Genomic DNA, 25,217 nt, shown 5'->3' with positions numbered 1-25,217 from the left:
TCAACCGACTGAGCCACTCAGGTGCCTCTTTTATGTTTTTTGTTTTTTTTTTTTAAACAAAGGAGCTTTTCACTTTTTAAGAGTACATAGCCCTGGATAGGCCACTGGATGCCCAAACCCACCTCAATTTAGAATGAGCACATTCTAAATGTTGTTATACTGACACCACTTGCACTCCCTCATCTCTCACACAAACTTCTGAGAGGTATTTGTACAGCATATGGTGAGCTTTGAGTGGACTATATAATTATGTAAAATCCTGACACTTTTTTTCTGAATTACTTTGGTATTTACAGGATGGTTTTCACTGGATGGATACATTTATTTTTGTTTCTTATACAATGTAGTTCTAGTTCTGCTACTGAATAGTTGTATAAACTTGGGAAACTTTTACTCTGAATTCTGAATTTGTGAAAAGGGCAGGTAGATATTGATGTTATTAAGACTCTCATTAGAAAACTCTGGGTGTCTTGGTTAAAGTTCAAAGTGAGTTTCCTATGGGCCTTTAATTTTCTGCTCACTCAGCTTGATTTCCTACTTTTCTCTCTTGGGTTTGTATAGTCCTCAGATTTTTTTCTTTTTTTTTTTGTGTAAACTTCAGTATTTTCAGATCCTATTTTCTTTTTTGTGTGCTGAAAGGAGGCAATTGTGTCTTTATGGCTTTGAGTTTTACTGTTGTGAGAAGACAGACAGGGTAGAAATGAAGTAACAGTCTAGGAAGTTAAAAAATCTTCATAGTTATGTTCCTGATCTGTATTGCCCAAGTTCCTTTTTAGCATGATAGCTGGAAATGTCTCTTAGATGGTGCTAAAAGTTGCTTTTAGATAACTGAGCTTCCGAGTAAGCTACTTAGAGTAAGTTACCACGTCTGGTAGAATTTTCAATTCATATTTTAGTCTTCTTTAATTTATTATTTTCATTTATTGTCTACACCTCTATGTCCATGAGTCAATCCATATGTTTGTTGTTTTGCTAGATTCCCTTTTTAGCTTTATTGAGGAATAAATAACAAATCAAATTGTAATATATTTAAAGTATACAATGTGATGATTTGATGATTTGATATAGGTATATACTGTGAAAGGATTAACATCACCTCAGTATTACCTTTTGTGTGTGTGTGTGAAACATTTAAGTTCTACTCTCTTTGTAAGTTTCAGTTAAATAATATAGTCATAATATAGTTATATAATACAGTATTATCAATTATAGTCACCACGTCATATTTAGACCCTCAGACCTGATTGATCCTATAACTAGGAGTTTGTATTCTTTTTTTAAAGTTTATTTTTATTTATTTTGAGAGAGAGCAACTGGGGGAGGGACAGAGAGAGAGGGAGAGAATTCCAAGCAGGCTCCACACTGTCAGCTCAGAGCCTGATGCAGGGCTCGAACTCACAAACCATGATGAGATCATGACCTGAGCCCAAATCAAGAGTCAGTTGTTTAACTGACAAGCCACCCAGATGCCTCTAAAAGTTTGTATTCTTTTATCAGCCTCTTCCTATTACCCCCACCATTTTACTCTCTTTCTTTCCTTTTCTTTCTTTTCTTTTTAGATATAGTGATACCATACAGTATTTGTCTTTCTCTTGTCTGGCTTATTTTACTTAGCATCACGCTTTCCAGGTTCATCTATGTTGTGGCAAATGGCAACATTTCCTTCTTTTTTAAGGCTGAATAATATTCCATTATAGCGTGCTCTGTCTCTGTCTCACTCACACACACACACACACACACACACACACACACACTCTCTTTATCCATCCATCTGTTGACACATACTTAGGTTGTTTCCCTGCCTTGGCTGCTGTAGATAATGCTGCAATGAACATCCAAAAATTCACTGCCAAGACCAATGTCAAGAACTTATCCTATATATTTTCTTCTAGGAGATTTACAGTTTCAGGTCTTATGTTCAAATCATTAATCCATTTTGAGGCGATTTTATGTATGGTATAAGAGAGTGGTCCAGTTTCATATTTTTCATGTGGATATTCAGTTTTCCCTACACCATTTATTGAAGAGACTATCCTTTCCCTAATGTACATTCTCAGCTCCTGTGACACAATTAGTTGTCTAGATATTCATGGGTTTATTTCTGGGGTCTCCATTCTTTTCCCCTTAATCTTTGCATCTATTTTTATACTAATACTGTGCTATTTTAATTACTATAGCTTTGTAGTACAGTTTGAAATCAAGAAGTATGATGCCTCCAGCTTTGTTGTTCTTTGTCAGGATTATTTTGGCTGTTCAGGGTCTTTTGTGGCTCCATATAAATTTAATTGTTTTTCTATTTCTGTGAAAAATGCCATTGAAATTTTGATAGGGATTGCATTTACTCTGTATATCACTTCAGGTAGTATGGACATTTTAACAATTTTAATTTGAATATGGAGTATCTTTCTGTTTATTTATGTCATCAGTTTCTTTCATCAATATTTTATAATTTTCAGTGTGTAGATCTTTTACTTCCTTGGTTAAATTTATTCCTAAGTATTTTATTCTTTTGATGTTATCATAAAAGGCATTATTTTCTTAATTTCTTGTTCTGATAGTTCATTGTTAGTATATAGACATGCTACTGATTTTCCCCCTGACTTTTGTGTATTGATTTTGTATCCTGCAACTTTACTGAATTTGTTTATTAGTTCTAACAGTTCTTTGGTGGAGTATTCAGGTTTTTTTACATATAATATCTCATCATCTGTGAATAGAAGTAGCCTTTCTTATTCCTTTCTGATTTGGATGCCTTTTCTTTCCGTTTCTTGCCTCATTGCTCTGCGTAGGACTTCCAGTACTATGTTGACTAAAAATGGTAAGAGTGGGTATTCTTGTCTTGTTTCTGGAGCTGTAAAATTTGGGGCACTAAATGTGTGGTCCAAACCCTTTGTTCCTCAGGGAGAAGCTGGGAGTTAGGGATTCCCTCCCAACTGTATAGCACTGAGATAGGAGTGGGGTTTATGGTGAGACTGTGTCTCAGCCTTTCCTATCCATTTCTGTGTAGGTGTTTTCACATTTGTTGGGCATGTAGGAGTCAGTCAGCTAGTTTCTGGACTTTTCTCAGAGGGAGTTGCTCCATGGTAGCTGTAGATTCAGTGTGTCTGTGGGAGGAGGGACATTGGGGAGCCTCCTGTATCACCATCTTGGTCTGGAGCCTCTCAGAGTTTATTGTTTAATGTGATAAACATAACACAATTGTGTACAAAATGAAGGGCAGCACATTGGAGAGACTGACTAATTTTCAGGAGAGACTTCAGAGAGAAGATGATATCTGAACTAAGTCTTAAATAAGTAAGTAAGTAAGTAAATAAATAAATAAATAAATAAATACATAAACCAATATTTTTTCCAAGAAGACAAGGAAGCACAGAGAAATTCTAAGCAGAGGAAACTACATGGAAAAGCACAGAGATATGAAATAGAGTGGCGTGGGCCATAAGGAGAGGTCAGTGGGGTGAACAGGAGTTGCATCACTAAGAGCTTTGGGGGTCTTGCTAACAAGTTTGGATTTAATATTTTTGAGAATGGGGAGAAATTGAAGGGTATCAGTCAGAGGTGTGATCTTTTTTGTTCCTTAGAAGGCACCTGGGGCTTGTCAGTTAAGGTCTGACTCTTGATTTCAGCTCAGGTCATGACCTCACAGTTGTGAGATAGTGTTGGGCTCTGCACTGGACAGGGAGCATACTTAAGATTCTCTCTCTTCCTCTCCTTCTGCCCCTCCCCAGCTCACACACATTCTCTCTCTCTTTTAAAAAAAAAGATAAAGAAATGTAGATTGACAGCAAGCAAGGCAGGAGGCATGGAGAGAAGCCATGAAGATGTCTAAATCAGAGAAGATGGATGCAGGCATTATCACATGGGGTGGAGAGCAAAGACAGACTTTAAAATATTTAGGAGATAAATTTGACATGAATTTATTTTTGTATTTTTGGTATTGGTATTTTTGGTATTGGAAGTGAGGAAGAGAAAGGAATCAAGGGTTACTTCCTGCTTCTGGATTGGGAAACTCAGTGACTTTTGTGGCCATACACATAGAGAGAGGTGCTACAGGAATAAAAACCTTGCAATAGGATTCCAGATTAAGCTGCTCTAATAGAGACAAAACATAATTGCTTAAAAAAAGATAAAGTTTACTTTTCTCTCCTGTAAATATCAGCGTCTGACTTTGGCTCAGGTCATGATCTCACAGTTCATGAGTTCGACCCCTGCATCAGGCTCTCCACAGATGGTCTAGTGAACTCAAAACTTTTGGAGATCTAGTCTCCTCTCTTGTTGCTCTGTCATTTTCAGCATGTGGCTTCTATGTCAAGATCTAAGATGGCTGGGCCATCTTTGGCCATTGTGGATACATATTGTGCACATACCTTCCCTTCAAGGGCGTGATTCAGAAGCTGAACTTGTCATTTTTGCTTACATCCATTCTGCTCATATCCATTGAGCAGTCTGAATCACAGGGCCATAGCTAGATGTGAAGAAGGCTGGAAAAAGTCTTAGCTTGGGCAGCTCTGTGCCAGTTAAAATGTGTTCTATTATTTTTTTTTTGAACTTTGTGTATGTATGTATATATGTATGTATGAATGAAATCTCTACACCCAGCATAGGACTCTAAACTAACAACTCTGAGATCAAGGGTCATTTGCTTTTCCAACTGAGTCAGCCAGGCGTCCTGGTTGTATTCTATTATTAAAGGAATAAGGGGAGAGTGGATAGTGGAGAACTACCAGCAGTGCTTGCTGTATGCATGTTGATTTTCAAGTGGAAATGTCCAGTCTAGACTTGGCATATATAGGCGCAGATTAGAAATGGGGTCTGAGCTAAAGGTAAGGAATTTGCATTTAAGGCAAAGGAAAGGAATTTGCATTCTTCCCCAGTGGCAGAGACTGCAGATTCTCTTCAAGTAACCATTCTCCTTATCTTCCTATTAGTAATAGGGGTTTTAGAAGAGCAAGTGGCTGCTTTGTTGGAAACTGGTTATTAGCTTCTTTTGCAGATAGATGTTGTCATGTGATGAAGGAATGGACTTTTTAAAAAATTGTTTTTGTATTTTTTTAATATGAAATTTATTGTCAAATTTGTTTCCGTACAACACCCAGTGCTCATCCCGACAGGTGCCCTCCCCAATATCCATCACCCACCCTCCATTTCCTCCCACCCCCCCATCAACCCTCGCTTTATTCTCAGTTTTTAAGAGTCTCTTATAGTTTGGCTCCCTCCCTAACTTTTTTTTTCCCTTCCCCTCCCCCATGGTCTTCTGTTAAGTTTCTCAGGATCCACATAAGAGTGAAAAAATATGGTATCTGTCTTTCTCTGTATGACTTATTTCACTTAGCATAACACTCTCCAGTTCCATCCACATTGCTACAAAAGGCCATATTTCATTCTTTCTCATTGCCAAGTAGTATTCCATTGTATATATAAACCACATCTTCTTTATCCATTCGTCAGTTGATGGACATTTAGGCTCTTTCTATAATTTGGCTGTTGTTGAAAGTGCTGCTATAAACATTGGGGTACAAGTGCCCCTATGCATCAGTACTCCTGTATCCCTAGGGTAAGTTCCTAGCAGTGCTATTTCTGGGTCATAGGGTAGATCTATTTTTAATTTTTTGAGGAACCTCCACACTGTTTTCCAGAGCAGCTGCACCAATTTGCATTCCCACCAACAGTGCAAGTGGGTTCCCATTTCTCCACATCATCTCCAGCATCTATAATTCTCCTGACTTGTTCATTTTAGCCACTCTGACTGGGATGAGGTGATATTTCAGTGTGGTTTTTATTTGTATTTCCCTGATGTGGGGTGAGGTTGAGCATCTTTTCATGTGCCTGTTGGCCATCTGGATATCTTCTTTAGAGAAGTGTCTATTCATGTTTTCTGCCCATTTCTTCACTGGATTATTTGTTTTTCAGGTATGGACTTTGGTGAGTTCTTTATAGATTTTGGATACTAGCCCTTTGTCTGATATGTCATTTGCAAATATCTTTTCCCATTCTGTCAGTTGCCTTTTAGTTTTGTTGATTGTTTCCTTTGCAGTGCAGAAGCTTTTTATCTTGATGAGGTCCCAATAGTTCATTTTTGCTTTTAATTCCCTTGCCTTTAGAGATGTGTCAAGTAAGAAATTTCTGTGGCTGAGGTCGGAGAGTTTTTTTCCTGCTTTCTCCTCTAGGGTTTTGATGGTTTCCTGTCTCACATTCAGGTCCTTTATCCATTTTGAGTTTATTTTTGTGAATGGTGTAAGAAAGTGGTCTAGTTTCATTCTTCTGCATGTTGCTGTCCAGTTCTCCCAGCACCATTTGTTAAAGAGACTGCTTTTTTTCCATTGGATATTCTTTCCTACTTTGTCAAAGATTAGTTAGCCATACTTTTGTGGGTCCAATTCTGGAATCTCTATTCTATTCCATTGGTCTGTGTGTCTGTTTTTGTGCCAATACCATGCTGTCTTGATGATTACAGCTTTGTAGTAGAGGCTAAAGTCTGGGATTGTGATGCCTCCCACTTTGGTCTTCTTCAATATTACTTTGGCTCTTTGGGGTCTTTTGTGGTTCCATACAAATTTTAGGATTGCTTGTTCTAGCTTCGAGAAGAATGCTGGTGCAATTTTGATTGGGATTGCATTGAATGTGTAGATAGCTTTGGGTAGTATTGACATTTTAACAATATTTATTCTTCCAATCCATAAGCATGGAATGTTTTTCCTGGAATGGACTTTTTTTAATGAAAAAAAAATTTTTTTGAGTTTTCTTATATCTTAAATGCAACAGGAAGAGAGAACCTGAGTTGACATGCTGGAGCAATAGGGGAGGACAGAATGTTGACAACTCAAGGCAACATAATTTGGTCTGATGCCTCCAGCTTTCATGTTTAAATTACTTTTCTTCAACTGTTTTAGTTCTTTTCCAACCACCAGACTCAGAGAGCCTTAAATTCACAGGGTTACATAATTCCCATGTAACCAGGAGCAGCACCCTTTTGAATAAAAACATTCTTTAATGTTCACTGTCATTTACATTTAATTATTTTAGGGAAATAATTCTAGCCTTCTTTTCCTTCTGCCTTGTACTATAGTTATGTATGAAATTGTGACAGTTTTCACCGTTGAACTTAGAGTCCTTAGACCCGTATCAACTTTACTCATTTTTGTACCTTTATGCCTGTCATGCTGTAGGTTCTGTAGAAATATATCTTGAGGTGAAGACACTACTGCTGGCCCAACCAGCTGGTCAGAGCAGCAGCTCTCCTATCTCGCCTTCTCCTTCTTCCATCTCCATTGCTATCATGTTTATTTGTTGGAAAAGGCAAAATGGAGGCATTTAAAAGACTAAGAGAACAGATGGGGTGCCTGGGTGGCTCAGTCTGCTAAGTGGCTGACTTTAGCTCAGGTCATGATCTCACAGTTCATGAGTTCGAGCCCTGCGTCGGACTCTCCACTGACAATGCAGAGCCTGCTTGGGATTCTCTCTCTCCCCCTTTCTCTCTGCCCCTCCCCCTCTCCTGCTCACTCACTCTCTCTGTCTCTCTTAAATAAATAAAATTAAAAATTAAGAAGATATTATTTAAAAAGATCAAGAGAGCAGAAAGCTGCTTTAGAAATTGTTTGAGTCCACAGGAGGGAAGCATAACAGGAGATGAGATAATGGGTTTGATACACTGCGTAGTAAGTGTAATAAACTCCAAGCTGGGCAGACAGCAAGGGTGCTCTATGTGGGTTAATTGGTGCCCTGCCTACACTCAAGAGGAAAATAAATTTTCAACCACATCAAAGTCTTCTCCAGAAGAAAAAATGCTCATTAAAAATGCCACTTCCAGGAACCCTGGCAGCCAGACAATAGGAAGTCTGAAAAATCACCTCTGTTTGCCCTGCTGCTCCCTCAAACCTTGAACTATTGCCTTGAGAAGAACAAAGAAAGTATGTAGGTAATATATTTAAATTCAGCTTCTTAGAAAGTGGAGTGATTTCACTAGAGTTGGCTTCGATCCGTTTGAGGCCTCCCAAAGCCTCAAGATTTATTACTAGGAACATGTAAAAATTCACCCTTGGATACACACACACACACCTCCATCCCATTCTTATGAAATGCTTACAGCTTAGGACATGGGTGCATGCAAGGTCATACCACTCGCGGGGAGGTAAAATGCTGAGAAAAAGCAGATTGGTTTCTATATTTAATCCTGATAGAAAATTCCGTGGTTCGTGGATTATTTGACTATCTCCCTCATTTATCCTAAGGTTGTGGGTCATTGTAAGATCTCTGAAGGCAGGGACCATATTTTATTACCTTTAAAACCTTTTTATTTTGGGATAGTTTCAGATATGTGGAAAAGTTGCAGATATTATAGATAATTCCCATATATCCTTTACCTAGTTTCTTCCAATGTTGTAACTATGGTACATTTTTTATTTAAAATTTTTTTTTAATGTTTATTTATCTTTGAGACAGAGCTTGAGCGGGGGAGGGACAGAGAGAGAGAGGGAGACACAGAATCTGAAGCAGGCTCAGATTCGTGGGGCTCAAACTTGTAAAATGCGAGATCATGACCTGAGCTGAAGTCACTTAACTGAGCCACCCAGACGCCCCAATGGTACATTTTTTAAAACTAGGAAAGTAACGTAGCACAATACTACTAACTAAAATAGAGACTTCTTCCAGATTATATCAATTTTACCACTAATGTCCTTGCACTATTTCATAATTCAATTTAGGATGCAGATTACTTTTAGATCTTACTCACTTTTATTTTCTGGCATGCAGGGCAGTGCCTGATACGTGCTCAGTATGTGTTTGCTGAGAGACCAAACTGGAGAAAACAACTAGAATTTAACAGTCAGATACTTAGGAGGGGGCCCAAAGTGGGAACCATGGAGGTATCTGTTGCACAGAATTTAGGTTGGGGGCATCTGGGTGGTTCAGTCAGTTAAGCATCTGACTCTGGATTTCAGTTCAGGTCATGATCTCATGGTTCATGAGTTTAAGCCCTGTGTCAGGCTCTGTGCTGACATTGTGGAGCCTGCTTGGGATTCTCTCTCTCGCACTCTCTCTCCACCGCTCCCCTGATTGCATGTTCTCTTTCTCTCTCAAAATAAAAAAATAATCTTAAAAAAAAAAAGGAATTTAGGTTGGGGGATGGTTAAGCAGTGGACCCTGGCATGGCAGCTGGTGAGTCATGGCAGACATGTGTTTTGAAAGCATCAGTAGAATGGTGGGGGCAGCAGACAACTTCAGTGGGCTGAGGAGTGAGTGGGGGTGGGACAGTGAGTGTAGAGAGCTTTTTAAGGAGTTTGTTCATGAAAGCGAGGGCAGAAAAAGCTCAGTGATGGGGAGAGAGAAGGGTCATGAGAGAGTTTTAGGAAGGGGAATGGTGAGCTGGCTTGTAATCAGAGAATGAGAAACTTGTTACCTAAGGTAACGCCCAGGAAATAGACAAGGGAAATATGATTTGGAGTCTCGGTGGAAAAGCCATCCTTTGGAAAGGAGAAGAATAGCTTCCTTCTATAGAACCAGGAAGAAAGGTGGGGATATGTGGCTGAATGTCATGCGTGTACTAGCCCAGTTTCCCTCTCTTCTTTCTCATTTGGTTTAATGTCTTCTAATATTCAAAGAGAAGTGGAAATACCAACCTTGGATAGGGAAGGAAGCGGAACACATTGTAATAGAGGCTCTTAGAGACGGATAAATACTGTTGGAGTATCTGCTATGGGGTAAGGAAAATGAAAACAACTCAGAGTGGAAAAAAAGTATGATAAAGCATCACTGAGGGCCCAGAGATCATCAGGCTATAACATTTTGGGTCTGGAGCTAATGATACATTGGTGCCACTCTTAGGCAACCAGACTCCCCTGAGGATACACTAGCTTTTTAAAATTCACTTTTCCATTTCCTTTCATATTGTTACATCATCGGACAAATTATTTACTTTGTTCTAAAATTCTAAAAGTAACAGACTGTATTGAACTAATAATGAATAACTTTTGTTTTGTATTGTGGTTTCACAGAGTAAACTGTCATAATCACAAGGGATTTTTCTACTTTGTTTATAGTAAATAATTCTAGCAGTATTTGTTCTTTTTTTTTAAGAGCGGTTTTTTAAAGTTTATTTTGAGAGAGAGAGCAGAGGAGGGGCAGAGAGAGAGAGAGCGAGAGAGAGAGAATCCCAAGTAGGCTCCATGCTGTCAGCGTGGAGCCCGATGTGGGGCTCGAACCTACGAACCATAAGATCATGACCTGAGCCAAAACCAAGAGCCAGATGCTTAACCAACTGAACTACCCAGGTCCCTCTAGCAGTGTTTGTTCTAATAAAAGCAATAACTAAATCAGAATTTCTTGATCTCTTCTTATGTTATAGCACTTTGTAGCAGACGTTTTACATATATCTACAAGGCATCTCAGTTTCAATGCGGGAACTGAGTCTTGGAGAGATTCATTCTTGTGACAAATATTGACTAAGAGCTCTTTATGTGTCAGGTTCATTTGAGGCTATTGGGATACATCAGTGAATGAACTAGACAAAGGCCCCTGACCTGTGAAGTCACATTTTAGCAGAAGGTATAAGTGGGTAAGTATCTTACTTTGGGCTGCTATAATAGAATACCATGGACTGGGTTGTTTAAAACAACAGAAATTTATTTCTCATAGTTTTAGAGGCTGGAAGTACAAGATAAAGGCACTAGCAGATTTGACATCCGGGGAGAGCCTGCTTCCTGGTCCATATACAGCTGTCTTTTCACTGTGTCCTCACAAGACTGAAGGGGTGAGGGGCTTTCCCTCTGGGCGAACTCTCTGGGGTCTCTTTTATGAGGGTACTAATCCCATTCATGAAAGCCCCACACTCATGACCTAATCATCTCCCAAAGGCCCTACTTCCAAATATCATCACATTGGGCACTAGATTTCAACATACAAATTTTGGGGGGACATGAGCACTGAGTCAATAGCAGTAAGTGATTTGCTTAAATTCACACAGATAATAAGTAGTTGCAGAGACTGTTACTAACTTTTTAACTGCCTTGTGCCCATTTCACCTTTTTTGGTTAATTTTTTGGGGAAAATTTGCTACTTTTCCTATTTGATACAGTTTTGTAGTACTGTTAGTCAAAGTGTCCTCTTATTAAGACTAGACATATAACTAGTCTTTTTTTTTTTTTTAATTTTTTTTTAACGTTTATTTATTTTTGAGACAGAGAGAGACAGAGCATGAACGGGGGAGGGGCAGAGAGAGAGGGAGACACAGAATTGGAAGCAGGCTCCAGGCTCTGAGCCATCAGCCCAGAGCCCGACGCGGGGCTCGAACTCATGGACCACGAGATCGTGACCTGAGCTGAAGTCGGATGCTTAACCGACTGAGCCACCCAGGCGCCCCAACATATAACTAGTCTTGACTAGGCTGGTTGACTAGGCCAATTGGATGCTTTTTTCCCCCATAAATGTGAATCCTGTATAAAGAAACAAAGTACTAAGAATCACTGAGACTTGTCCGTCCTTCTGGTTTCCCAAAGACTTTTCTGAAATGAGATTCCCTGACGTGTCTATAGTTTTTGTCTTTTCCAAGTCTGTTTGCCAGCCTTCCCTTCAATTCTGAGAGCTTTATCATAATGTTGCTTAATCATCATCATCATCATCATCATCATCATATTTGCTTAAGTTAGTTATTTTCTGTTGCTTACCATCGAGGAACCTACATTTGTCTGATTTCAGAATCTATTCCTTTAGTGCACTAAAATTTCACTTAGCATACATTCCACAACACATGAGAATTCCTGAGACATTGTTCCAGGGATTTTTTTTGTTGTTCCTACACATATTCTGATTTGAAAAATTTCTGTATCTAGACAAAGTGAGACACTGAACCATCTGTGTCTCTTGATATGGAGTATGACTTAGAAAGGACGATCCCTGCTTTATTTCTCTTGGGGATATGTAGCAAGATGGACAGAATACCAAATTAACTTTTGCTCAGTTGGCCCTCCTATCATTGTGAAGTACTTTGAGGGTTTGCAGTTGTCTTGTGACAATTACATGTGCTTCGTTTGACATTATTCTAGTCCCATAGGTCTAGTCAACAGTTCCTACCAACTCTGGAGACATACACTGCTAGAGTCTTATATTGGCTGGCCCTGGCTGTCAGTATTTAGCAGATGTTATAGGTACAGGAGGAATAACTGGTGCTGCTGTCACTTGCAGGGGTCATCTGTATTGGTGGAAACATAGAAATGCTGTTCCTAGCCTCCCTGCAGGGCTGTAGCATTGTACAAACACTAGGGTACCACTCACATGGTAAGCATCACAAATGGCACTCCCAGGGGCAAACAAAGAAGTGTCTCTGACTACTGGTGTGGAATTGGCTTCTTGCCTGTTTCTTCCTACTTGGTGTATACTCCTGGATGCTGGCCCAGACTTCTTTCTTAGAACTCTTAGGATTGAGAGCTGTTTCCTTAGGCCTTTGCTAGGAGTTTCAGATTCAGAACTTAGCTCTACCCTCTGGGTGTCTTTTTCTCAGATGTTTTACATAAGAATTAATTCCTGCATATGCTCTGTGTGTGCAGAGACTCTCACTACTTGCTTGCCTGCCTCTTCTAGCTTTCTCTATAGAGTGCCACTAAAGAACCAGTTCTAGCACTTAACAGCTTTCTGTAGTATAAGAGCAGTCCCATTCCTCAAATTGGCAGAGCTCAGTGCAAAGATACAAATGAGTGCCTGCATATTATGATGACTAAATATTTATAAGTTATACTTTAGGCTAACACATTGTTACATAAAATATCTTCTATTCACCTGCCTTGACTTATATATCTTCATAATGACTTAGAAGGTCAAGTTTCTTGGACTTCTAAGAGTTCCACATCTGAAAGTGGCAGCCTGGGGGAACCTGCACTCCCAGTCCACAGGTTAGATCTTCTCTTCTCTCCCCTCCCCTCCCCTCCCCTCCCCTCCCCTCCCCTCCCCTCCCCTTGTCTCTTCTTTTCCAACCTTTCCTCCCCTCTCTTCCCCTCACTCCCCTTCCCCCCCCCCCCTCAGTGTGGCTCTGTGGATCGTGTGCATGTGTGTAGGTAGGCTAACCTACAGGTAGAAGTGCCATCCACCTCACAAACAGGCATCTCTTGGCCCCTCTTTGACTGTAGGGACATTCTTTTCATTGGTATGGTCTGCTCTTAGGAGGAAGGGCCCAGAGAAAAGGCCTGCTCTGGCTCTGAAAGTGACTCAGTAATTTTGGCAAAGGATTCAGGGGTCCAGGTGCAAGAAGCATGGTTTTGAGGGAGAAATGTAGGCTGTGGGTGACCATGAACCCTTGGCTCTAGGCAAGCCTTGGTCTATGAGAAAGAACATGGTCACAGAAGGCCAGGGATTCTCTTCCCAAATTTAAGGGTTTAAAGGTAGAGGATTGAGCCAGTCTCATTCTAATTTTTTTTTTCAACGTTTATTTATTTTTTGGGGGGACAGAGAGAGACAGAGCATGAACGGGGGAGGGGCAGAGAGAGAGGGAGACACAGAATCGGAAACAGGCTCCAGGCTCTGAGCCATCAGCACAGAGCCCGACGCGGGGCTCGAACTCACCGACCGCGAGATCGTGACCTGGCTGAAGTCGGACGCTTAACCGACTGTGCCACCCAGGCGCCCCTGAGCCTGTCTCATTCTACTATAGTGCTGGTCGTGTATGCCAGTTCAGCCATGCTCTTTCTTCATAGGGAGCATTTGGGGCAGTAAGTAGGTAATAGTTCTCTACATGTTTAAGATGGTGAAAAAAAAGTAATATATGATGTTTCTGACCTACTTCTTAGAAAGCAATGAACATGGAAGGACTCTCATTGTCTCTGGTTCTTCGGGTACATATGTGACATGACAAGTTGTTTCTGAATAGCGCTATGGACTAAAAAGGCAAGCATGAATGAGAACTCAAATATCACATACATGGAAGAAAGCTTCATGCAACCCAAAACATCAGTGAGTATTTCACTCTGAATTCCATGCAAGAATTAATGACAAGTTGCCTTCCAGCCACTCTGTCTTTTTTCCATTCAGCAAACATTGAACACCTATTCTGTTTTGAATTCTGACTGGATGGCTAGAGAGAAAGGAGGTAAAATTTGAGCTGTACCTTGAGGGATAAGTAGGTTATTACTGGATGAGCAAATTGGAAGATGTCATTCAGGGGCAGGTTTCCTAATCTTTTAATGTGGAGATAATAATAGTGGTTATCTTATAGGGATTTTATGAAGATTAAAAGAGTAATAAAGGAAAGACACATAGATCATAGCTCATACTCAATAAACATTCATTATCCCTATTATTTTTTCTGGGGAGAACAACAAGACACAGATAACTTGCTTAAGACACTGGGAGAAGGTTTTTGCATAAGGATAGTTTACACAAGAGGAGTGACAGGAGATTGGTTTGATGAACTAATTGAAACTATACTGAATTACCCAACAGAGTTCAAATATTGTTTGATAGGCAAGGGGAGTCACTGATTGGATCAAGGGGAATCTTGAGAGGCCTGACATGGTGAGACTGACCATTTTAGAAAATTCACTCTTATGGTGTCATAGAGGATGATTTGGAAGAGACTCGAAATAGGATGATCTGTAGTAATTCAGATAACAAAGGAGAAGGACTTGCATTAGGCTGAGGTTGCAGGATAGATAAGAGAGGTCAAATGTGTCAGTGAAGTTAGTGGTGTTTGGTGCAAAGGGTTAGGAGAGCAAAGTGACAAGGATACTTGAAGGTTTCTGGCTACTGTGGTAGCATGGATGGAGAGACTGTTGGTTGAGATAGGGGATGAAAAACTAGAGAAAGATTTTGGGGGTTTGGGGAAAACTAGAATTTGAGACATAGCTGTCTGGCAGAGACATCTAGTTGGCCATTGGTCACAGAGAGATCAGGTGGAAATACAAATGTGGAGTCTTCTTCACTTGTGTGATAGCTGAGGTCACGGGCAATGATCAGATATGTCAGTGATATTACGGAGCGAGAGAAAGGAGGCCTAAAAACATTCAGTAGAGAGGATAGGAGGAGGAGGAACAAAGGAAGGAGTGAAGGAATAATGAGAACGAGAAGCGATGGTGCAGAAAGTGTTACCGGAGCTGCAAGGAAGTGGGGTTAAGGTTGGCGAGTGCAAAGATAAGATGCTAAAATAAGGTAGAGGTTGAAAGGTGGCCATCGGGTTTGCCAGTTGGGAGGTCATTAGTGATCCTAGTGGGGCTGAGAATTGAATAGGTGGCAACAAGAGGAAACAGCCAGTCAGATCTTGTTCTTGTGAATTTTGGGGACATTTTTGTTTGTTTGCCAGATTTGAGTGAATATGATATTACTTTTATAAAAACAAAAATAAAACCACATATATATATATTTGTGCATGTATATATTTATATATTTGTTTCTCATAGAGATTATGGAAAGATAATACTTTGTGGTTAGTCATGTTTGCCTTAAGATAATGGGAATGAAAGGGTGGAGGAGAAGGATGAGTGATATTTTCTTCATAAAATTTGTGTGTCTTCAGTGTTCATGAGTATTTATGTTGTAATAAAAATATTTAAAATATGACATTGACTAATGGTTGACAACTTGAAAAATTAGATTTGTGCCTACCCAAAACTAAGGTGAGTATTAGTAATAATAGTAAGAAATAAAACACTGAGCATAAATAAGCCACCCAGGAAAATAGGATGAATATGCCTCAAAGCTCTGAAGTGTAGCTCTAAGCTTGGAAAAAGTAAAGCAGAAAGTCTTGTATCTTTATTATGCAGAGTCAGGCACATGTAGGCTGTTATCAGATGGGTGAGGGCTTCCAGAAACTTCTGGTACAGTATTTCTGCAACCTCTCTGTTTTCTCTCTCTCCTTTGAAAGTTGATCAGGCAGGAGAGTGTGAGAAGTGACCCCTGAGTGTGCTTCCTGTGTGTCAGATTTTAGTACAAGAGAGCAATTGTCTTTTCTAATTGGACTCACCCTCCTTGAGAACCAAGAGTCTTTTTGTTCTGCTTTGTTTTTTGTTTTGTCTTGCAGAGTGCCAGGTTGGTCTTGCTTCCTCTCTGAACCTCGAAGCATTTAAAAATAAAATGACTGTACTTATAATCTTCTTGACTTTCCAAACTTCCTTGACTCGAAAATGTTAAAAGTCTCACTTTACCAAAACACCTCAATCCACTTAAAAATTTTTTATTTATTTTTTAAGATTTACCTCCAAGTTAGTTAGCATATAGTGCAACAATGATTTCAGGAGTAGATTCCTTAATGTCCTTACCCATTTAGCCCATCCCCACTCCCACAACCCCCTCAGCAACCCTCTGTTCTCTAAAGTCTCTTATGTTTTGTCCCCCTCCCTGTTTTTATATTATTTTTGCTTCCCTTCCCTTATGTTCATCTGTTTCATATCTTAAAGTCCTCATGTGAGTAAAGTCATATGATATTTGTCTTTCTCTGACTAAGCTCGCTTAGCATAATACCCTCCAGTTCCATCCAAGTAGTTGCAAATGGCAAGATTTCATTCTTTTTGATTGCTGAGTAATACTCCATTGTATGTATATACCACATCTTCTTTATTCATTCATCCGTCTATTGACATTTGGGCTCTTTCCATCCTTTGGCTATTGTTGATGGTGCTGCTATAAACATTGGAGTGCATGTGCCCCTTCGAAACAGCACACCTGTATCCCTTGGATAAATACCTGGTAGTGCAATTGCTGGGTCGTAGGGCACCTCAATCCACTTTTGAGGAGTTCCTAACAAAGAGGTTATGACTTAGGATGAGCTTTTCCAGTTTTCAGATCAAACCAGTCATTTATCCTGGTCTCTGAATCATGCTAAAGAAGAACTTCCAAAACATTTTAAAAAGCAGAGAAACCAGACCCTATGATTTTCAAAGCTTAGAGTCCAAAGCATTCACAGAGGGAGCAAGACTCAGAAGGACCTCCCAAGATACCTTCTCTGTGTATCATTTAATAGTGACATAGGAAGAATAAAGCTTTAGTAAAATAGGTTTCTTACCTGTTTTGACTCTTTGAGCACCACCTCTTGGTTCTAAGAGTCAAGCAGTGTCTGAGTACTTTGCAGTATATGATAATTTTTATGGGACTTTTTGAGGATGACATAATTTGTCAAGAGTCCACATGCTGAAATAAGCACATTGCTCTAAATTGGGCACATCCACATCTAACTACGTGTAAAACATTATTAAATGGGATTCTCATATCAGTTCAAGTTTTCCATGCTTAGTACATGGCGATATCCCTTGGAAGTTGAATAATTTGGTTCTGATCCAGCCTAGCATCTGAAATTGTGTTTCTTCATGTCTGCATTAGAATGTCCTTTGCTTGTTTCACGTGTCACATCAGGATTTGCACACAGTTCTTAGGTTTGCATCTATGAACCTTCAAAATTTACTTTCTGTACAGAGTTTTGATTCTCTACAGTTTTTCCAGTAAAATGCTCATCATATGCTTGATGTTAACTTTGGGGGTAGGTGTTAGTCTGTTTGCTGAATCTAAAGGTCTGAGGTTCTTGGTGCTCCATCCTGTTTTTAATTCTCTCTGCTGGGAGTTTTCAGTCCAACAGTCTACAATAGCATTTCTGAACCCTGGATTCCCCTTAGAATCTCTTGGGGGATCTGTTAAATATAGATTATGATTAATCTATAGGGGTGAGACTTGAACATCAGTGTATTTTCTAAAGTCATTTTATTTAAAAAATGGTTTTTAATGTTTGTTTATTTTTTAAAAATTTTTTTTAACGTTTATTTATTTTTGAGACAGAGAGAGACAGAGCATGAACAGGGGAGGGGCAGAGAGAGAGGGAGACACAGAATCTGAAACAGGCTCCAGGCTCTGAGCTGTCAGCACAGAGCCCGACATGGGGCTTGAACTCACGGACCGCGAGATCATGACCTGAGCCGAAGTCGGCTGCCCAACCGACTGAGCCACCCAGGCGCCCCTAATGTTTGTTTATTTTTGAGAGAGAGAGAGAGAGAGAGAGAGAGAGAGAGCGTGCGCTCTAGAGGGAGACACAGAATCTGAAACAGGCTCCAGGCTCTGAGCTGTCAGCACAGAGCCTGACACAGGGCTCGAACTCACGAACTGTGAGGTCATGACTTGAGCTGAAGTTGGATGCTTAATCACTTAACAGACTGAGACACCCAGGCGCCCCTAAAGTGATTTTAATGTACAGCCTGGTTTGAGAAATATTACTCTAGAGTTAAAAGGGGACATTTTTATGCTATTTCTTTTGGTAGGAATTTACTTCCTTGTTGGATGCCAAAAGTAATTAATCATCTGATTCTATAATGCAATGATACTTCCTGTGTGGCTCTATTAAATATCTCCCTAGCAGCAGTAGCTTGTGAATATGGCTCTTTCAGCATTTCACCTTCAATATTATGTAGGCTGGTAGCTATCATTATTAGTATAGGAGAGCGTTCTCCAAGACTTGGGCTTCTGGTTGCAGTTACTTGTAAGTTGACTTTCATAGGGTGTGTGGGCATCTGTCATCAATATTAAGTTGGAGAAGGACTAATAGACTTTTCTTTTTATTCTAGGTCTGGATTTTCTATGATATGGTTTAAATCTACAGGGTTTCTCAGAGATGCCAGGTTCTCTTTTTTTCTATTTCTCTGATCCCTACATGCAAGGATTTGAAGGTCCCATATCATCTACTATCTTCATACACAGTGATAGGTTGAAGCTTTCTGGAATAATGCCTGATTCACACTGTCCTGTAGGGGAGGCTAGCTTGGGTCGTACTATCTCTTTCTCCTAGCTGTTGTGTATAGAGCCAGTGGTTGAATTCTGAGGGACAATGCCCTATTTGAGACTGAGAAGCATGTACAAGATTGGCCATAAGAGCAAGAAGCTGGCATGAGGCTAGATTTAAAGGCCTACACAGTTCAACCTTGAACCCAACTCTGCGACCATCCAGAGTTTAATGAACTAGGAAAAATGACAAGTACGTAGATCTCAATGAGTGAATGTGACGTAGCTCTGAAGAATTCTGGAGATAGAGGTCGGTGATTCTAACTACTTTTTTTTGTATTGTTAGGTTAGGTATCTCTGTGGGGAATACTATTTACTGGTGGCTGAGATGGGATAGACACTAAAGTAAACATTCTCAGGGTTATTTTGTTTGAATGGTTTGCTACATTCCAAAAGTATTGATATTGTTTGTGCAAGCATCAATTTTGTCTCTGCCTCAGTTGTAATGGATTTCAAATTAATATAGTGAAAATGATGTTTTAGTGAAGTTTATAAGGCTCACAGTTTGTGACCCTTGTGAATTGAAGACCATTAATTCCTTCATTTCTTCACTCAGCAAACATTTATTGGGTGCCTGTCATATGCTAGGTTTAGAATATAAAATTTATAGAACTCATTTTTACCACTTAAAAAATCTTTAGTGACATATAATTCATACACTGTAAAATTCACCCATTAAAAGTAGACAGTATACTTGATTTGCCCATTCTGGACATTTGCCCATACATCTGCCTATTCTGGACATTTGATATAAATGGAATCATAATAAATGGTCTTTTATGTCTGGTCTCTTTCACTTAGCATAATGTTTTCAAGGTTCATTCATGTTGTAGTATGTATCAGTACTTCATTACTTTTTATTGCCAACTTCCATTCTATTTTATTGATATATTGCACTTTATTATCATTTGTTGACGGACATCTGGATTCTTTCTACTTTTTGGCTATTATAAATAAAGCTGCTGTGAACATTCATGTACAAAGTTCTTCTGGGTATATAGCAAGGAGTGGAATTGCTGCATCATATGTTAACTCAAAGTTTAACTTTACGTTGAAAAACTACCAAACTTTTCCAAAGTGACTGCATTACTTTATATTCCTATCAGCAATGAATGAGGGTTCTAATTTCTTTACATCCTTGCCAACTCTTGTTATCTGTTTTCTTGATTGTAGACATCCTAGATTTTGCTACTTTTACTGACCTCAAGTGTATGGTGTTTACAATCTTTTGGGTTTTCACAGTTGGGGTTTACAGATAATAGTATGGAAAATTATCTACTTTTAAATTGTGTTTTTCCAAGGACAGTTTCATCGTGGGCTGTTTTAGTCTTTAAAAAAAATAAAATGCGGTATGAGAATCTTTGCAGCAAAACAAGGTGGACTATGTGAGATCTATCAACTCTGAATGAACCCCATGAGTGAAAATTAATTCATACAGGAACAAGAGACCTCTGGCCCAGCCAACTCTCAGCATTCTGAGAACCAGGGCTGTTCAGTGAGGCATGAGCCAGATCCTTGCGGTTGTTTGTCTGATCCCCATGGGAGAATACAGGAGGTCAACACAGCCTCTCACAGGCTTTCTCTTCAAAAATGAAAAGTGTGATTGGCAGAAGTGAGGAAAAGCGCCAGGATTGAGAGCCGGTCTGGCTCCCGATTCTAAAACTGAATAATGACCTCTGGATTAGGACATGAGAACAAGAGAGCTCTGTATTGCGAGTGTTGGACATAAGGGGCATGTTCTGTCCTGGCTGGCAATCTTGTACTGCAGGTAATATCTGGAGGCAGGAATGGGAGACAAACCTTCCAACCACGGTGGCTGCTTACTGTCTGCCTGCCCAGAATCACACTGACAGTAGAGTTCCAATCCCGCCAGGCCTCACATTCTCACCAGCTGTGGCCACCCCTCAAAATATAAACTCTTCTTGTCACCTGATCATTCATTTACATTCTTGCATTCTGATGGTGTTGTGTAAGTGCTCTTGCTTGACCCAAGTTCACACTATTCCTTTCCCTTTCCCACACCTTACCTGTGCTATCTTCGGTCTCTTTTCTGAAGGATCCTCCCACCTCCTGCTTTAACTGAAATCAGGCTCTCACTTGAGGACATACCGCTTTCCCCACAGCCCTTGTGAGTGGAGGCTATAGAGCCTCATCTAAGTTTCAGGTACTACACAGAACAATGGTCTCCCCGATCCCTCTGCACCATTCCCATTCCTCTCTTGGTTCCATTGGAAATTTTCCCTTTGGTGAAGTTCATCCTACCCAGCTAAGCCCCCCTCTAATTCCAGACGGCCGACGTCGCCCATGACTGCTCCTCCCCCTGTCCATGTATGTGATCCTTGGTTCAGTCCTTACAGTGTCTGAGTAAATACCATGCCACGACAATGTTCCAGAACCCTATCTTCAAAGTTCTTTGACATTTTAAACTCTAACAACTCTCAGGCACCCACTTCTGGAATTATACCTTACCTCCCCCATCACACAAGGTGTGCTGATCTCTTAAATCTTATATTCCAACAACCCACTGTCTGTCATAATCTCCAATTCAGCCTGCTCCCTCTCTTGCATGTTCTATGCCTGTTCTCTCACCTCATCGTGGACCTACTTTCTCTCAACCAAAAATCTAGAATAGTGGGAAAAGTGAGGCTTTGGTTTCACTTTGCTGGTTTTAAGCCTACGTTTATTGTTCGTTAGCTGTCTTTATTTTTCTTATCTCTTAGTTATTTAGAATTCCTTTTTGAGTTATTTTCAGGGAAGATCAGTTTGGGGCCTTTGCATACCTGATTTATTTTTTATTGCGTTTTCTCCAAAAAACTCAGAAAAACATTGTTGCAAAGCACTTATTGTTGTGGGTCAGTATCTGGGGCCAGACTGAGTTTTCTTTGTTGTGTCTAGCAATAGACTGTGGTAGTTAGTGTTTTCCCCATCCAGTTCTTCTGGTTCCTTTGGGAAAATCCACATGGTTCTGTTGAGTCTGTTAATAATGACGCCATGCAGGCTCCTTCCCCACTCCCCCTCCCCACATAATACAGGCTGGCTGATTAGGCAGAGTGGTATAATCACTAGAGATAGTGATTGCTTCTCAAATGGGATCCTGACTCAACCAGAACTCAATCAAAACTCGCTGGGGATTGATATAAGGAACTGAGAAATAATTGTTTCTGCTAGGTTTGGTAAGTGAGCAATGTGAGTCAGAGCTGGTAGCTCTATCTACCTATCTATCTATCTGTATACCTACCTACTTACCTACCTACCTACGGGTGCATCATCGACCTACCTACCTACTTATCTATTATCCATCTACCTACCTACCTGCCTATCTATAGATATAATTACATATCTACCTATGTATAATATTTCTATATAGATATAATAAATATATTTATAGATAGATGATAAGAAAGGTAGATAGCTACCAGTAATCTTCATAACCCCAGACTCATATGCTTCCTTACCAAATCTAGCAGAAACAATAATTTCCCCTAACTTCTTATACAGATGTATCTAAATAGGTATGTAGATAGATACAGATATCAATGGATAGATATAGAGGCAGAGAGATTGAGATAATGAATATGAATATGAAGGTAGGCAGAGGCACATAGAACTGCAAAATGGAAAGAGAAGGAGAGCCTGAAACCAAATTTGTCCTGAACTTCCCAGAACTTCCCAGAATACATGAATCAAACTTTTTTTTTTTTTTTTTTTTTTTGCTTAAGCTAATTTCTTGTCTTTAATCTGAGTTTCTTTCGCTTATACTTGAGGGACTTTTAACAAGTAGTAATGAATCCACTTTTTCTCTGAATATTTGTAGGATTTTTTTCTCACCCACGAAGTTCAAAAATGCCTGAAGAATATGGTTAAGTGGAGGTATCTCCTTAGTATCTTTGCCTGAATCTGTAAAAAAAAAAAAAAAAAAAAAGCCGTTTCTTTTATATCTCTTAATACTTTTGTTCTGTTTGTTCTTGTCTCTGTATGTTGAGTGTATTTAAGACCAATGATCCGTATTTGTCATTTCTTGACATTTCAACCTGTTGATCTTTTTCTCTGTAGCCTGGGAAAACTTCCAGTGTTGTGATTTTCAACATTGTATGTTCTGGTCTTCACCTCTCAGGAGGCAGGAGATTTTGCCTCCTGTTGTATTGTTTTCCCCTCTACATTATTACTGTTACAAACTTCAGGTTTATTTTAAAATTTCCATCTATTTCTCAGCCTCTGCCTTTAAGTCTGTAATTTTAACGAGTCTATATTTTCTCAAATTTCTGGAAAGTACCAAGAAATTCACCTCACTTTTTTTTCCTGTTACATGTCTTTTTCAAATGCATATGCTTCCTCTGCAGAATATTTTCATAATCATAGGCTCATATATTTTATAGACTCCTTTTTTCTTCTATTTATATCTTCGTGAATAAAGTGAGGTCTATTTGCCTTTGGTGTTTACCTGTTTAAACAAGATGGCTGAGTTATCTTCGGATCTCCTCCCTGTATGTCTGATTACTATTAAAATAATAATAATAATAGCTAAAACAATATTATTTTTAGATTTTAAGCTGGAAGACTGACTGGCATATATTTACATTGCTGGCAGATTAAGATGTGTGGAGAAGGAGCAGAATCCTGAACTATCACATGGGCAAGAATTTAGTTCTTCTTTTGAAGCTGTTGTACTGGATGCTAACTGTTCGTGTGTGGCCCTCCATGTGGCATGGCTTTATCTGCCCTCCATTCTTGTCCTGCTGACCAATGCCTCAAAATGAAACCTTGCCTCACTAGGGAGAAAGCAGTACTGTTTCAGAGGAGTCTTGCTACAGTGTCTGGAATAACAGCGTGCTGTCGGGATCTCCTTGAACAGCTTCTTTGGAATGGTACTGATCCATGGCTACAAATACAATTCTAGGGAGTGTTTTCCTTATGTTCACTGCTACCCTCCTCCCAGCCCTTGCTCTTCCTCCACATTGGCTGGTGTTAGTAGGGTTCTGCTAGGATGTTGTCTGCTCGCTTTTTTTCTCATTAGCAGATCATAAGTGTTGTCTCTCCATCTGGTTTTATTAGAACCATTCAGAGGCCATACAAAACATCCTTCTCAATTTTTAGCACAGATGCAAGTTTTCTCCCATTTTTATCACCCTTTTCCCGTTTTAATGGGGTCTGGGAGGGGGGAAGAGGAAAGTTGGGCCCAGTTTCTCCAACTATCTCTTCAGTCTGTCCCTTTTATTCCACCCCCATTGCTACTGTTTTATCTTGTATCCCATCATGTCTAACTCTGTGTGTGTGTGTGTGTGTGTGTGTGTGTGTGTGTTTACAAGAGTCCCCTCCTGCATCTTTCTACCTCTTTTTTCAGGACTGCTCTTTTGGTGTTGACACCCAGTTGATTAGTGGCTTCACTCCAGGAGATATTTTGTTGTATTAGAGTTGTGTTTAGTTTCACATAATCAAAACAACTCTACTGTAGCTGAAGCAGAAAACAAGAAGACCAGAGGTGGTCAGTCTAGGACTGGTTGGGTGACTCAACAATGCCATCAGATGCAGGCTCCTTCTGCCCTCCTGCCCTTCCATTTCTGTGAGGTCTGCTGCACCTCCAGGCTGGGCCTGGGTTCCAGAAAGGAGAAAGGTGGAGAGGAAGACGCAGCACCAAGAGACTTCTACTTCCATTTCTTTGGCTGCGAGTTGGCTCGTTGCCACTCATACCTGACCAGAGGCAGGGAAATTGAATCTTTATCTTTTACAGACTCTATGGCAGAGGCAGGTGAGGAGGAAGGGAGTTAGAAAAGCAGGGAGGTCGATTAAATTCTGGTGTCTGCCACCTTCTTTGTTGCCAACATCTGTTGGTCAGAGGAAACTCTCGCAGCCCAGCACAGTCCTGGCCTCAGAATATTGTTTTTATACAGAGGGGAGAAAATTGGTTGGAGGGAGTATAGCTCTAAGTGGGTATTTTTTTTTCTGCATCTACCACCTCCAGACTTCTGTTTCTCTAAATTAGGGAATATTAGTATTTCCCCTCAAATTCTGTCTGCTTTATTATACCACACTGCACACTTAGTCAAGGAGAACAGTGATATATGGATTCAATGGTTGTTGAGATTTGCACTATGAGGCTGGAACTTTTCCTTGGATTTTACATGGATTAGTTTTAATGATCGTGCTTTCTTTTTAAAAAACAAATATAGTCTGCTTTCTTGATGGGAGATTTGTAAACATGTCTTTTTGTTTTTGTTTTTTGTATTTTTGGGTTTTTTTGGATGAAGGCAATTTTGTGGCCCCAGATCTTCAGGGCTCTTGCTTCCTTTATTTCTAGTAGCCCAGTCGGGCCTATTTATTTCTTTTCTTTCCTTTATTGGGTATGGCCTGGCCGCTCCTTGGCATTTTGGATCACTCTAGACATTAAATGACTTTTTCCATTTCTTTTGTGTGTCTCAGTGGCCACAGCAGGTTCAGAGCTGCAGCCAGCTGTGCAGAAGGTCAGAGAATGCTAATGGGACATT

The 25,217-nt window shown here is 39.9% G+C and overlaps 1 protein-coding gene across 22 annotated transcripts in view; it reads left to right on the top strand.

Annotated features, from left to right (window-relative positions):
* LPAR1 (lysophosphatidic acid receptor 1) overlaps nt 1–25,217 on the top strand; it is a 367,912-nt gene that overhangs the window by 55,044 nt on the left and 287,651 nt on the right. For 13 of the 22 annotated variants that reach the window (XM_047067579.1, XM_047067572.1, XM_047067564.1 and 10 more), the window contains 2 exons: nt 10,462–10,552; nt 13,773–13,935. The exons of 7 other annotated variants lie outside the window; for them this stretch is intronic. The gene's annotated coding sequence lies outside the window, so the exon portion shown is untranslated. The remainder of the gene's footprint in view (nt 1–10,461; nt 10,553–13,772; nt 13,936–25,217) is intronic. 2 more of the 22 variants (XM_047067478.1, XM_047067529.1) reach the window with 2 other exon arrangements.

This window comes from Lynx rufus, unplaced genomic scaffold (assembly GCF_022079265.1).
Source record: "Lynx rufus isolate CCGP_SWC_20201006 ecotype Redwood Valley unplaced genomic scaffold, mLynRuf1.p SCAF_10, whole genome shotgun sequence".
NCBI lineage: Eukaryota > Metazoa > Chordata > Mammalia > Carnivora > Felidae > Lynx > Lynx rufus.
This window is presented reverse-complemented; position numbering and strand designations above follow the sequence as displayed.